The following is a 12,294-nucleotide window of genomic DNA, read 5'->3' as shown; positions in this document are numbered from 1 at the left end:
GAGCTGCAAGGCTCCGGCTCAACGGCTTACGGCCATACCAGTCTGATAACGCCCGATCTCGTCCGATCTCGGAAGCTAAGCAGGCTCGGGCCTGGTTAGTACTTGGATGGGAGACCGCCTGGGAATACCAGGTGCTGTAAGCCTTTTATGTTACGGCTCTGCGCCGGCAGCCAATCAGCTCGTCAGGGCTGGGCTTAAGTTTGGTGGCCTCCCACGCGCCCGTTGTGCTGAGGGACATTCGTCCAGGTAAAGATGGGGAAGAAGGGAGGAGAAGAGAAGAAAGGGAGGAAGAGAAGGGGGAGGAAAAGGAAAGAAAGAAAGGAAAAGTATTGTAACGTGCATGAAGACACGCTGGCCGCTGGCTCGCGGGTCTGACCCTTTAGTCGACCGGTTAGCGATGCCTCCTGCGGTGCGGGCAATACGGGTTCGCGTCCCGGCCTCGGCAGTTTCTGTGGTTGCGTTGTCTCCCGAATTCGCTACAGTATTGCTGTTTCCAACCACATCTTGACTGTCGATCGCCAGTTTCCGGCCAACCCCATCTCTGTCTGGTGTCGTGCGCGTGGGGTCCTCCACAAACCCTAACACGCCCTACGATCATCGCAAAGTACGTTGATTTTCTTTTACTGAATTCCAACTGAAAAATCTGACGTATCGGTAAAACCAGACAAACATTTGGGTCAAAAACCAGTGAAAAGTCTTCTCAATGGCTGTACCTTAGTTAGCTTTAAGTCATATTCTGACATTTCACACGTGACTCCTTGGGCAGCAAAAGCCATAGGATGTGATGGAGTTTGTCATAAGATGAAACTGGTGAACCAAGCTGACGACAGAAAGAGGAAGGTCGGCGGCCAACTCTTCTATAAAGGAGCTGCAAGGCTCCGGCTCAACAGCTTACGGCCATACCAGCCTGATAACGCCCGATCTCGTCCGATCTCGGAAGCTAAGCAGGCTCGGGCCTGGTTAGTACTTGGATGGGAGACCGCCTGGGATTACCAGGTGCTGTAAGCCTTTTATGCCGCCCTGTTACGGCTCTCCCAGCCCGCGCCGGCAGCCAATCAGCTCGTCAGGGCTGGGCTTAAGTTTGGTGGCCTCCCACGCGCCCGTTGTGCCGGGGGACATTCGTCCAGGTAAAGATGGGGAAGAAAGGGGAAGAAGGGAGGAGAAGAGAAGAAAGGGAGCAAGAGAAGGGGGAGGAAAAGGAAAGAAAGAAAGAAAGGCAAAGTATTGTAACGTGCATGGATAAGAAGACACGCTGGCTGGCGGGTCTGACCCTTTAGTCTAGCGGTTAGCGATGTCTCGTGCGGTGCGGGCGACACGGGTTCGCGTCCCGGCCGCGGCAGTTCCTGTGGTTGCGTTGTCTCCCGAATTCGCTACAGTATTGCTGTTTCCAACCACATCTTGACTGTCGATCGCCAGTTTTCGGCCAACCCCATCTCTGTCTGGTGTCGTGCGCTTGGGGTCCTCCACAAACCCTAACACGCCCTACGATCATCGCAAAGTACGTTGATTTTCTTTTACTGAATTCCAACTGAAAAATCTGACGTATAGGTAAAACCAGACAAACATTTGGGTCAAAAACCAGTGAAAAGTCTTCTCAATGGCTGTACCTTAGTTAGCTTTAAGTCATATTCTGACATTTCACACGTGACTCCTTGGGCAGCAAAAGCCATAGGATGTGATGGAGTTTGTCATAAGATGAAACTGGTGAACCAAGCTGACGACAGAAAGAGGAAGGTCGGCGGCCAACTCTTCTATAAAAGAGCTGCAAGGCTCCGGCTCAACGGCTTACGGCCATACCAGCCTGATAACGCCCGATCTCGTCCGATCTCGGAAGCTAAGCAGGGTCGGGCCTGGTTAGTACTTGGATGGGAGACCGCCTGGGAATACCAGGTGCTGTAAGCCTTTTATGCCGCCCTGTTACGGCTCTCCCAGCCCGCGCCGGCAGCCAATCAGCTCGTCAGGGCTGGGCTTAAGTTTGGTGGCCTCCCACGCGCCCGTTGTGCCGGGGGACATTCGTCCAGGTAAAGATGGGGAAGAAAGGGGAAGAAGGGAGGAGAAGAGAAGAAAGGGAGGAAGAGAAGGGGGAGGAAAAGGAAAGAAAGAAAGGAAAAGTATTGTAACGTGCATGAAGACACGCTGGCCGCTGGCTCGCGGGTCTGACCCTTTAGTCGAGCGGTTAGCGATGCCTCCTGCGGTGCGGGCGACACGGGTTCGCTTCCCGGCTGCGGCAGTTTCTGTGGCTTCGTTGTCCCCCGAATTCGCTACAGTATGACTGTTTCCAACCACATCTTGACTGTCGATCGCCAGTTTCCGGCCAACCCCATCTCTGTCTGGTGTCGTGCGCTTGGGGTCTTCCACAAACCCTAACACGCCCTACGATCATCGCAAAGTACGTTGATTTTCTTTTACTGAATTCCAACTGAAAAATCTGACGTATAGGTAAAACCAGACAAACATTTGGGTCAAAAACCAGTGAAAAGTCTTCTCAATGGCTGTTCCTTAGTTAGCTTTAAGTCATATTCTGACATTTCACACGTGACTCCTTGGACAGCAAAAGCGACAAGATGTGATGGAGTTTGTCATAAGATGAAACTGGTGAAACAGGCAGACAACAGAAAGAGGAAGGTCGGGGGCCAACTCTTCTATAAAGGAGCTGCAAGGCTCCGGCTCAACGGCTTACGGCCATACCAGTCTGATAACGCCCGATCTCGTCCGATCTCGGAAGCTAAGCAGGCTCGGGCCTGGTTAGTACTTGGATGGGAGACCGCCTGGGAATACCAGGTGCTGTAAGCCTTTTATGTTACGGCTCTGCGCCGGCAGCCAATCAGCTCGTCAGGGCTGGGCTTAAGTTTGGTGGCCTCCCACGCGCCCGTTGTGCTGAGGGACATTCGTCCAGGTAAAGATGGGGAAGAAGGGAGGAGAAGAGAAGAAAGGGAGGAAGAGAAGGGGGAGGAAAAGGAAAGAAAGAAAGGAAAAGTATTGTAACGTGCATGAAGACACGCTGGCCGCTGGCTCGCGGGTCTGACCCTTTAGTCGACCGGTTAGCGATGCCTCCTGCGGTGCGGGCAATACGGGTTCGCGTCCCGGCCTCGGCAGTTTCTGTGGTTGCGTTGTCTCCCGAATTCGCTACAGTATTGCTGTTTCCAACCACATCTTGACTGTCGATCGCCAGTTTCCGGCCAACCCCATCTCTGTCTGGTGTCGTGCGCGTGGGGTCCTCCACAAACCCTAACACGCCCTACGATCATCGCAAAGTACGTTGATTTTCTTTTACTGAATTCCAACTGAAAAATCTGACGTATAGGTAAAACCAGACAAACATTTGGGTCAAAAACCAGTGAAAAGTCTTCTCAATGGCTGTACCTTAGTTAGCTTTAAGTCATATTCTGACATTTCACACGTGACTCCTTGGGCAGCAAAAGCCATAGGATGTGATGGAGTTTGTCATAAGATGAAACTGGTGAACCAAGCTGACGACAGAAAGAGGAAGGTCGGCGGCCAACTCTTCTATAAAGGAGCTGCAAGGCTCCGGCTCAACAGCTTACGGCCATACCAGCCTGATAACTTCCGGGTTGGCGTGGTGGCGGCGGAGCGGACGAAAAAGACATTAAATCGACGGGGAAACGAGAGCAGTCTCTGAAAATCACGTTTCTAACTCCCCCCCAGCAGCTTTCTGCTGCACGGGGGAAACTTTTGTGGCTTTAGAAGCACGAAAATGGCACAAACGGCAAGGACACTCGGACCGGACAAGACTTACGACGACGGGCAGACGGACAAACAAAATGGAGGTATGGCGGCGGAAACAAAGAAGCCCCAGCAGGACGCGAATCCGACTGAGGCAGAAAGCGTGATGGAGAAGGGGGAGAGAGGAGAATTTGTGGTGGTGGAGAGTCGAGCGGAGAAACGAAAAGAGAGACGAGGTGGAGGGGCCACAGCAATGGGGTTGGTGAAAGAGACGGCGGTCGCAGCGGGAGCGGCGGGGAGGGAGGGGGAAGGGAGAGAGATGGACAGAGACCTGGTGGTTCATGTGGACGTGGAGGGAGAAGACAAAATCTCCATGATGGAGCTTCTGCGTGCGGTTGACAACACGTGTGGGAGAGTATTGGGCTGCAGGTCGAAAAGCGACAAACGATGGGAGCTCACGATGAGTAACCCGAAAGGGAAAACAAGACTGCTGGACGGCTTCAAGATTAGAAACTCCAGAGTGGTGGCATCGGAAGTTACGAGGGACACCAGGATCGTCTCCTTTTTGAACCTTCCCCTGTATGTCACAGACAATCAAATTGTTACTAAACTGGAGCAGTGGGGCGTGGAGCCGGTGTCTCCTATCAAGCGGAGGAAGTGGGCCGGGACGGACGTTTTTGACGGGACGAGATTCCTCAAAGTCCGTTTCAATGAAAATGTCTCCTCTTTACCTTACAGCACCAAATTTGAGACGCTGGAAGGGATTGAATACTTCAGAGTGCTGCACGATAATCAATCTAAAGTTTGCAGGCTGTGCCTCCAGCCCGGACACATCCTACGGGAGTGCCCGGAGTTCAAGTGCTTCAAGTGCGGGGAGATCGGACACTACGCACGAGAATGCGCAGCCATGCCTGGAGCAGATCCCAAAGAGGAGACAGAGAGGGACACCGGCGAGGGAGTAGAGGACGGGGCAGAAGAGACGGAGACAGGAAATCATCCTGATGGCATTGCGACTGATGGCGAAGCAGAGGGGCCCCAGTCAGCTGCACGCCATGAGATGGAGGAGGAGAGCGAGGTCGAGGAGGAAGAGGAGGAGGAGGAGAAAAAAGGAAGCGGCGGTTTGACTGCGGCCTCTGAGAGGGTGGGGAGGATGCCGACGAGCGTCTCCACTCTGGCGCACGGGTCGCTGAGGGGTCAGGCTGTAACAACATCAGGGGACAGGAGCCGCAGCAACCAGAGGGAGGGCAGTTCGGCCAGCCTGGCGTCCTTGCCTTGCGGGCAGCCGGGGCAGAGAGGGCCTCTACACGGGCAGGGGAGTGAGAGACGACAGCCGAACCCTAAGGCTTCGGAATGGGATGGAGTTAGTAAGGGGAGGGAAGAGGGAACAAGCAGAAAGGGCAAGACTAAGAGGGGTAAATAATAATGGACTGAAAAGGGTGTGCATCATGTTTTTTGTTCTGGGATTGTTTTTCTCTGTCTTTCCCACTCACCATGGTCAAAATAGCATCATTCAACGTACGTGGACTACGTGACATGGACAAGTTCACTAAAGTCGTAAAAATGTGTGATGCAGAAATAATCTGTCTCCAAGAAACCCACTGGGACACTGACTGTGAAACTCAGTGCAAGAAAAGGTGGCCTGGATCCTACTTTTCAAGCCATGGGACTCAGCGGGCACGAGGAGTAAGCATCATGGTGAGTAGCCACATTGAGGCTGATGCCACTCTAATAGACAAAGACATTGGGGGGAGGTGGGTTAAAGTGGGCTTTGTTTTTGAAGACACTGTCTACAAATTACTGAACATTTATGCGCCCAACCACGAGGGGGACAGGTCTTCTTTCTTTCGAGAATTGAATATCATAGCTAAAGACTGTGACGTCATAGTTGGGGATTTCAATGTCAAGATGAGCAGGCTTGACATTAGCGATAACGGTAGCTATAAACACGACTGTTCTAGAGCGGCCCTGAATCTGTTTATGGCCAAGAATAATTTCTGTGATTTATGGACAACCAGAAATCCCATAACACGAGAGTACTCGAGAGTACAGCCACAAATGGACACTGTACGGCAAAGTCGGATTGATTTTTGTTTAGTCAAGAAACCGCAGATCGACCTTTTCGATACTGTGCGCTATTGTTTAAATTTCATTAGTGATCATGCCATCCTGCGTGTGGGAATGGGGGGTAAAAGGAGGGGGAGGGGGGGAGGCGTGTGGCACCTTAATGCTAGCCTGCTGAACAGAAGGGATTATGTTGAATGCATCTCTAAATTGATCTCATTTGAATGTTCACAGCCTGAGTTTGGGGAAAATATCATAGAGGGGTGGGAGAAATTAAAAGTGAGAATTAAACAAAAAAGTATTCAGTTTGCGAAAAGATTGAACTTTAAAACTAGAGAAAAAGAAAGATCATTAAGAAATACAATTGCTAAATTAAATGCACAACCGGTTGTCAATGTTGAAAGGCTTGTGAATATTCAAAATGAAATAAATGAAATTGAAAGGATAAAATGTGAAGGTGCTATAGTGAGGAGCCGTGCTCAATATGCAGTAGAAGGGGAGAAAAGTACAGCTTTTTTCCTCAACTTGGAAAAAAGGAAACAAAATCAGTGTTATTTGCAAGAAATCAAAAATAAAGAAGGTAAAGTAGTGACCAATTTCGTAGACATTCTGGAAACAGTACAAACTTTTTATAGTGACTTGTTTAAAACTGAGAGTTCAGACATACAAGCTACAAATGACATATTGGAAGAGATGACTGCTAAATTAAATGATGAGGATAAATCAGCGTGTGAACAGGAAATAACTGAGGAAGATATAGAGTGTGCAATAAATCAAATGATGTCAAATAAAAGCCCAGGTAGTGATGGGTTGACGGCAAACTTCTATAAAGCTTTCTGCAACACGCTCAAACCAACACTACTGAAATTGTATAAAACAATGGAAAAAGAACAGAAGGTACCGGAGTCAATGACTCTAGGCTTGATCACTTTAATTTTTAAGAAAGGGGAGAAGGATGACCTAACAAATTATAGGCCCATTACTCTGTTGAACAATGACTACAAAATACTAATGAAAATATTCGCAAACAGAGTCAAACAAATATTACATACAATAATAGAAGCCACCCAGGCTTATAGTGTGCCAGGGAGAGAAGTCACTGACACAGTACGCACCATAAGAGATGTGGTGGAGTATTTAAAAGAGACAGATCAAGCAGGTGTCCTTCTGGCCATTGACTTCAATAAAGCCTTTGACCGAGTAGAGCATCAATTTATGTTTAATGTACCGGAGAAGGTAGGTTTTGGAGACAGATTTCTAACTTGGGTAAAATTATTATATAGCAAAGCTACAGGTAAGGTCAAATGCAACGGTGCAACCACTGATGCGTTTCCTCTGGAAAGGTCGGTCAGACAAGGCTGTCCACTATCCTCAATCCTGTACACAATAATAGCAGAGCCACTAGGAATTCTATTAAAACAAGACAAGGGTATTAGAGGTATTGAGTTACCAGGGGGAGGATCCTGTGTCGTCCAGCAATTTGCTGATGACACCACCCTAACAGTAAAGGACATGGCAAGCATAGAGAGAGCAATGGCAGTAATAAACATGTACGGTCGAGCCTCTGGCTCCCGCATAAATGTAGGTAAGTCAGAAATCATGTTCATTAACATGGCTGAGCCTCAGCAGGAGACCACACCTTTTAAAATACAAAGCAAGCATATAAAAATTCTAGGTACCTACATCGGTCAAGATGTAGTGGCAGCTCGTGATCTGTCATGGACGGAAATTATTAATAAAATAGAAAAATGTCTAAATTATTGGAAACTGAGAGACCTAAAACTCAAAGGTAAAGTAGTGGTTCTAAACAACTTAATATTGTCAAAACTAAACTATACATTAGCAGTTATAGAACTACCCTTATGGGTATTAAACAGAATAAATGAAATTATACCCATTTTTTGTGGAGGGCAAAAGTAAGTAAAATAGCACGGAAAACATTAATAAGTAAGTACAGAGAGGGAGGACTTCAATTAGTAGATATAGAAAGCAAAAAAAGGGCGTTCAGGATCAAAACTGTGCAAAAATATCTGTGTGACTCCACAGCCCACGGCTGGAAAAGCCTGATGGCTTACTTCATAAACAAGGTATTTCACATAGGCGATTTTGTGCTGCTGATGCAACTAAAGCGACCGATGATGGCGGGGCTTCCAGGTTTCTATAGAGAAGTCCTGTCCGCTCACGCGGAATTTCTAAAGCATATAGACTATGCATGTGACTCGGTAAACGTCATCAGAGAAATGCCAATCTTTCTAAATAAGAAAATTCAAAAGACAGGTAAGCTTCTATGTAATAATGACATGTTAACAGCAGGTTTGGTCCAGTTGAAGGACGTCATGTATGAACTGATGCCGGGTTTTCTCCCCCCCCAAGCCATATATGACAGTATAAAGGAGATAAACTATGAGGCCAAAATTACGGAGACAACAAGCTATTATAACGATTTAAAGGAAAGCATCCCAAAAGAATGGCGGACAACCATAGAGCGGAGAGTGGTACAGAACAGAGAGGGGGAGCTCCCAGCCATGTTGGTGGAGCAAGGAGGAGAGTGGAGGAGTATACACAGGTTGACAAGCAAACAGATCTATGGAAAGTTTCTGGCACAGGCGTCGCAACGTCCGACCTCTCTGCCGTTCTGGGGCAAAGTTATGCCCAATTTGAATGTGGGACAAATCTGGGGACAATGGAGGGTGAGAGGGAACAGCATTGAGGCAGAAGACAACGACTACAAAATCCGACACAACAAAGTGTTCACGAACGTTATTCTGCACCAGTTTGACAAGGGGGTCGGCAGGGAGTGCGACGTCTGTGGCCTGCTGCCTGAAACACTATTGCACATGTACCGCCACTGCTCGGAGCTGGCGAGCTTCTTTGAAACCCTGAAAAAGTGCTTAGTCAACAAACTGGGATTAATTTGGGACAGCGGGGATTCGTGGGATGTATTCTTTGTGTTTGGAGTGTGGGAGAAGAGCAGGGTGAAGAACGCAGCGCTGTGCAAATTCCTCTTAAGTCACGCCCGGTGGGCCGTCAAATCACGTCGGAACATTGCGCACTTTGAACGCAGAATCATCCCGGTTTGGAACATTTTCAAAAACATGGTCAAAAAACAAACACATTACAGACTGACGCACGGCGATGCGGACTTCACCCGGCTCTTCATCAGAGACAGCCATCTCCTCTCCCTCAACAGGAGGGGGGAGATTGTGTGGAACTGGTGAGGGAGGGAGGGAGGGAGGGAGGGGAGGAAAAAGTCTGAAATGATGTGAACGGAAAATGATGATTATTGGAAGTGTAAATATAAACAGAGTTAAAGACGCGTTACGGTTTTCTTTTAACTTTCTCTGTTATGTTTTATTGAAGTTAAGGGGAGGATGGGATCATTCTGTTTAATGTGGAATGTGTGTCATTTAAAATCTCAAAGTGGTGTTTTAATGTCACTTTCTTTTAAAAACACAGTCTAAGGTTTGTTCAAAAGGGCTGATTTGTTTCATTTTCTGTTCTGATTCCAAAGCGCTGATTTAAGTTGATGATTTGGAAAGCATGGCTTTATTTTATGTATAAAGAGAGACGGATACTATCTTGTGTAAGCGAAACAAAGTGTAAAACAAATGTAACAATGTGGAATTGATGGACAATACATGCAATCAAAAATGTATTTTTGTTCCCAAAAATATATTTTCATAATAAAAGACAAAAAAAAAAAAAAAAGATAACGCCCGATCTCGTCCGATCTCGGAAGCTAAGCAGGCTCGGGCCTGGTTAGTACTTGGATGGGAGACCGCCTGGGAATACCAGGTGCTGTAAGCCTTTTATGCCGCCCTGTTACGGCTCTCCCAGCCCGCGCCGGCAGCCAATCAGCTCGTCAGGGCTGGGCTTAAGTTTGGTGGCCTCCCACGCGCCCGTTGTGCCGGGGGACATTCGTCCAGGTAAAGATGGGGAAGAAAGGGGAAGAAGGGAGGAGAAGAGAAGAAAGGGAGGAAGAGAAGGGGGAGGAAAAGGAAAGAAAGAAAGGAAAAGTATTGTAAAGTGCATGAAGACACGCTGGCCGCTGGCTCGCGGGTCTGACCCTTTAGTCGAGCGGTTAGCGACGCCTCCTGCGGTGCGGGCAATACGGGTTCGCGTCCCGGCCTCGGCAGTTTCTGTGGTTGCGTTGTCTCCCGAATTCGCTACAGTATTGCTGTTTCCAACCACATCTTGACTGTCGATCGCCAGTTTCCGGCCAACCCCATCTCTGTCTGGTGTCGTGCGCGTGGGGTCCTCCACAAACGCTAACACGCCCTACGATCATCGCAAAGTACGTTGATTTTCTTTTACTGAATTCCAACTGAAAAATCTGACGTATAGGTAAAACCAGACAAACATTTGGGTCAAAAACCAGTGAAAAGTCTTCTCAATGGCTGTACCTTAGTTAGCTTTAAGTCATATTCTGACATTTCACACGTGACTCCTTGGGCAGCAAAAGCCATAGGATGTGATGGAGTTTGTCATAAGATGAAACTGGTGAACCAAGCTGACGACAGAAAGAGGAAGGTCGGCGGCCAACTCTTCTATAAAAGAGCTGCAAGGCTCCGGCTCAACGGCTTACGGCCATAGCAGCCTGATAACGCCCGATCTCGTCCGATCTCGGAAGCTAAGCAGGCTCGGGCCTGGTTAGTACTTGGATGGGAGACCGCCTGGGAATACCAGGTGCTGTAAGCCTTTTATGCCGCCCTGTTACGGCTCTCCCAGCCCGCGCCGGCAGCCAATCAGCTCGTCAGGGCTGGGCTTAAGTTTGGTGGCCTCCCACGCGCCCGTTGTGCCGGGGGACATTCGTCCAGGTAAAGATGGGGAAGAAAGGGGAAGAAGGGAGGAGAAGAGAAGAAAGGGAGGAAGAGAAGGGGGAGGAAAAGGAAAGAAAGAAAGGAAAAGTATTGTAACGTGCATGAAGACACGCTGGCCGCTGGCTCGCGGGTCTGACCCTTTAGTCGAGCGGTTAGCGATGCCTCCTGCGGTGCGGGCGACACGGGTTCGCTTCCCGGCTGCGGCAGTTTCTGTGGCTTCGTTGTCCCCCGAATTCGCTACAGTATGACTGTTTCCAACCACATCTTGACTGTCGATCGCCAGTTTCCGGCCAACCCCATCTCTGTCTGGTGTCGTGCGCTTGGGGTCTTCCACAAACCCTAACACGCCCTACGATCATCGCAAAGTACGTTGATTTTCTTTTACTGAATTCCAACTGAAAAATCTGACGTATAGGTAAAACCAGACAAACATTTGGGTCAAAAACCAGTGAAAAGTCTTCTCAATGGCTGTTCCTTAGTTAGCTTTAAGTCATATTCTGACATTTCACACGTGACTCCTTGGACAGCAAAAGCGACAAGATGTGATGGAGTTTGTCATAAGATGAAACTGGTGAAACAGGCAGACAACAGAAAGAGGAAGGTCGGGGGCCAACTCTTCTATAAAGGAGCTGCAAGGCTCCGGCTCAACGGCTTACGGCCATACCAGTCTGATAACGCCCGATCTCGTCCGATCTCGGAAGCTAAGCAGGCTCGGGCCTGGTTAGTACTTGGATGGGAGACCGCCTGGGAATACCAGGTGCTGTAAGCCTTTTATGTTACGGCTCTGCGCCGGCAGCCAATCAGCTCGTCATGGCTGGGCTTAAGTTTGGTGGCCTCCCACGCGCCCGTTGTGCTGAGGGACATTCGTCCAGGTAAAGATGGGGAAGAAGGGAGGAGAAGAGAAGAAAGGGAGGAAGAGAAGGGGGAGGAAAAGGAAAGAAAGAAAGGAAAAGTATTGTAACGTGCATGAAGACACGCTGGCCGCTGGCGCGCGGGTCTGACCCTTTAGTCGAGCGGTTAGCGATGCCTCCTGCGGTGCGGGCAATACGGGTTCGCGTCCCGGCCTCGGCAGTTTCTGTGGTTGCGTTGTCTCCCGAATTCGCTACAGTATTGCTGTTTCCAACCACATCTTGACTGTCGATCGCCAGTTTCCGGCCAACCCCATCTCTGTCTGGTGTCGTGCGCGTGGGGTCCTCCACAAACGCTAACACGCCCTACGATCATCGCAAAGTACGTTGATTTTCTTTTACTGAATTCCAACTGAAAAATCTGACGTATAGGTAAAACCAGACAAACATTTGGGTCAAAAACCAGTGAAAAGTCTTCTCAATGGCTGTACCTTAGTTAGCTTTAAGTCATATTCTGACATTTCACACGTGACTCCTTGGGCAGCAAAAGCCATAGGATGTGATGGAGTTTGTCATAAGATGAAACTGGTGAACCAAGCTGACGACAGAAAGAGGAAGGTCGGCGGCCAACTCTTCTATAAAACAGCTGCAAGGCTCCGGCTCAACGGCTTACGGCCATAGCAGCCTGATAACGCCCGATCTCGTCCGATCTCGGAAGCTAAGCAGGCTCGGGCCTGGTTAGTACTTGGATGGGAGACCGCCTGGGAATACCAGGTGCTGTAAGCCTTTTATGCCGCCCTGTTACGGCTCTCCCAGCCCGCGCCGGCAGCCAATCAGCTCGTCAGGGCTGGGCTTAAGTTTGGTGGCCTCCCACGCGCCCG

At 49.1% G+C, this 12,294-nt stretch overlaps 7 non-coding genes across 7 annotated transcripts; all 7 read left to right on the top strand.

Moving 5' to 3' along the window:
• The first annotated feature begins 24 nt into the window (after positions 1 to 24).
• On the top strand, positions 25 to 143 carry LOC130122313 (5S ribosomal RNA). Its single transcript, XR_008811223.1, has one exon. It is a non-coding gene; the product is annotated as a 5S ribosomal RNA (ribosomal RNA).
• A 746-nt stretch (positions 144 to 889) lies between these two features.
• On the top strand, positions 890 to 1,008 carry LOC130122209 (5S ribosomal RNA). Its single transcript, XR_008811129.1, has one exon. It is a non-coding gene; the product is annotated as a 5S ribosomal RNA (ribosomal RNA).
• A 775-nt stretch (positions 1,009 to 1,783) lies between these two features.
• LOC130122218 (5S ribosomal RNA) lies at positions 1,784 to 1,902 on the top strand. The gene has a single exon (XR_008811137.1). It is a non-coding gene; the product is annotated as a 5S ribosomal RNA (ribosomal RNA).
• A 772-nt stretch (positions 1,903 to 2,674) lies between these two features.
• Positions 2,675 to 2,793, top strand: LOC130122312 (5S ribosomal RNA). The gene has a single exon (XR_008811222.1). It is a non-coding gene; the product is annotated as a 5S ribosomal RNA (ribosomal RNA).
• Positions 2,794 to 10,324: 7,531 nt separating this feature from the next.
• LOC130122208 (5S ribosomal RNA) lies at positions 10,325 to 10,443 on the top strand. The gene has a single exon (XR_008811128.1). It is a non-coding gene; the product is annotated as a 5S ribosomal RNA (ribosomal RNA).
• A 772-nt stretch (positions 10,444 to 11,215) lies between these two features.
• On the top strand, positions 11,216 to 11,334 carry LOC130122311 (5S ribosomal RNA). Its single transcript, XR_008811221.1, has one exon. It is a non-coding gene; the product is annotated as a 5S ribosomal RNA (ribosomal RNA).
• A 746-nt stretch (positions 11,335 to 12,080) lies between these two features.
• Positions 12,081 to 12,199, top strand: LOC130122207 (5S ribosomal RNA). The gene has a single exon (XR_008811127.1). It is a non-coding gene; the product is annotated as a 5S ribosomal RNA (ribosomal RNA).
• Positions 12,200 to 12,294: the final 95 nt, after the last annotated feature.

This window comes from Lampris incognitus, chromosome 12 (assembly GCF_029633865.1).
Source record: "Lampris incognitus isolate fLamInc1 chromosome 12, fLamInc1.hap2, whole genome shotgun sequence".
Lineage (NCBI taxonomy): Eukaryota > Metazoa > Chordata > Actinopteri > Lampriformes > Lampridae > Lampris > Lampris incognitus.
The sequence above is the reverse complement of the archived record's forward strand: the minus strand, read 5'-3'. Positions and strand labels throughout refer to the sequence as shown.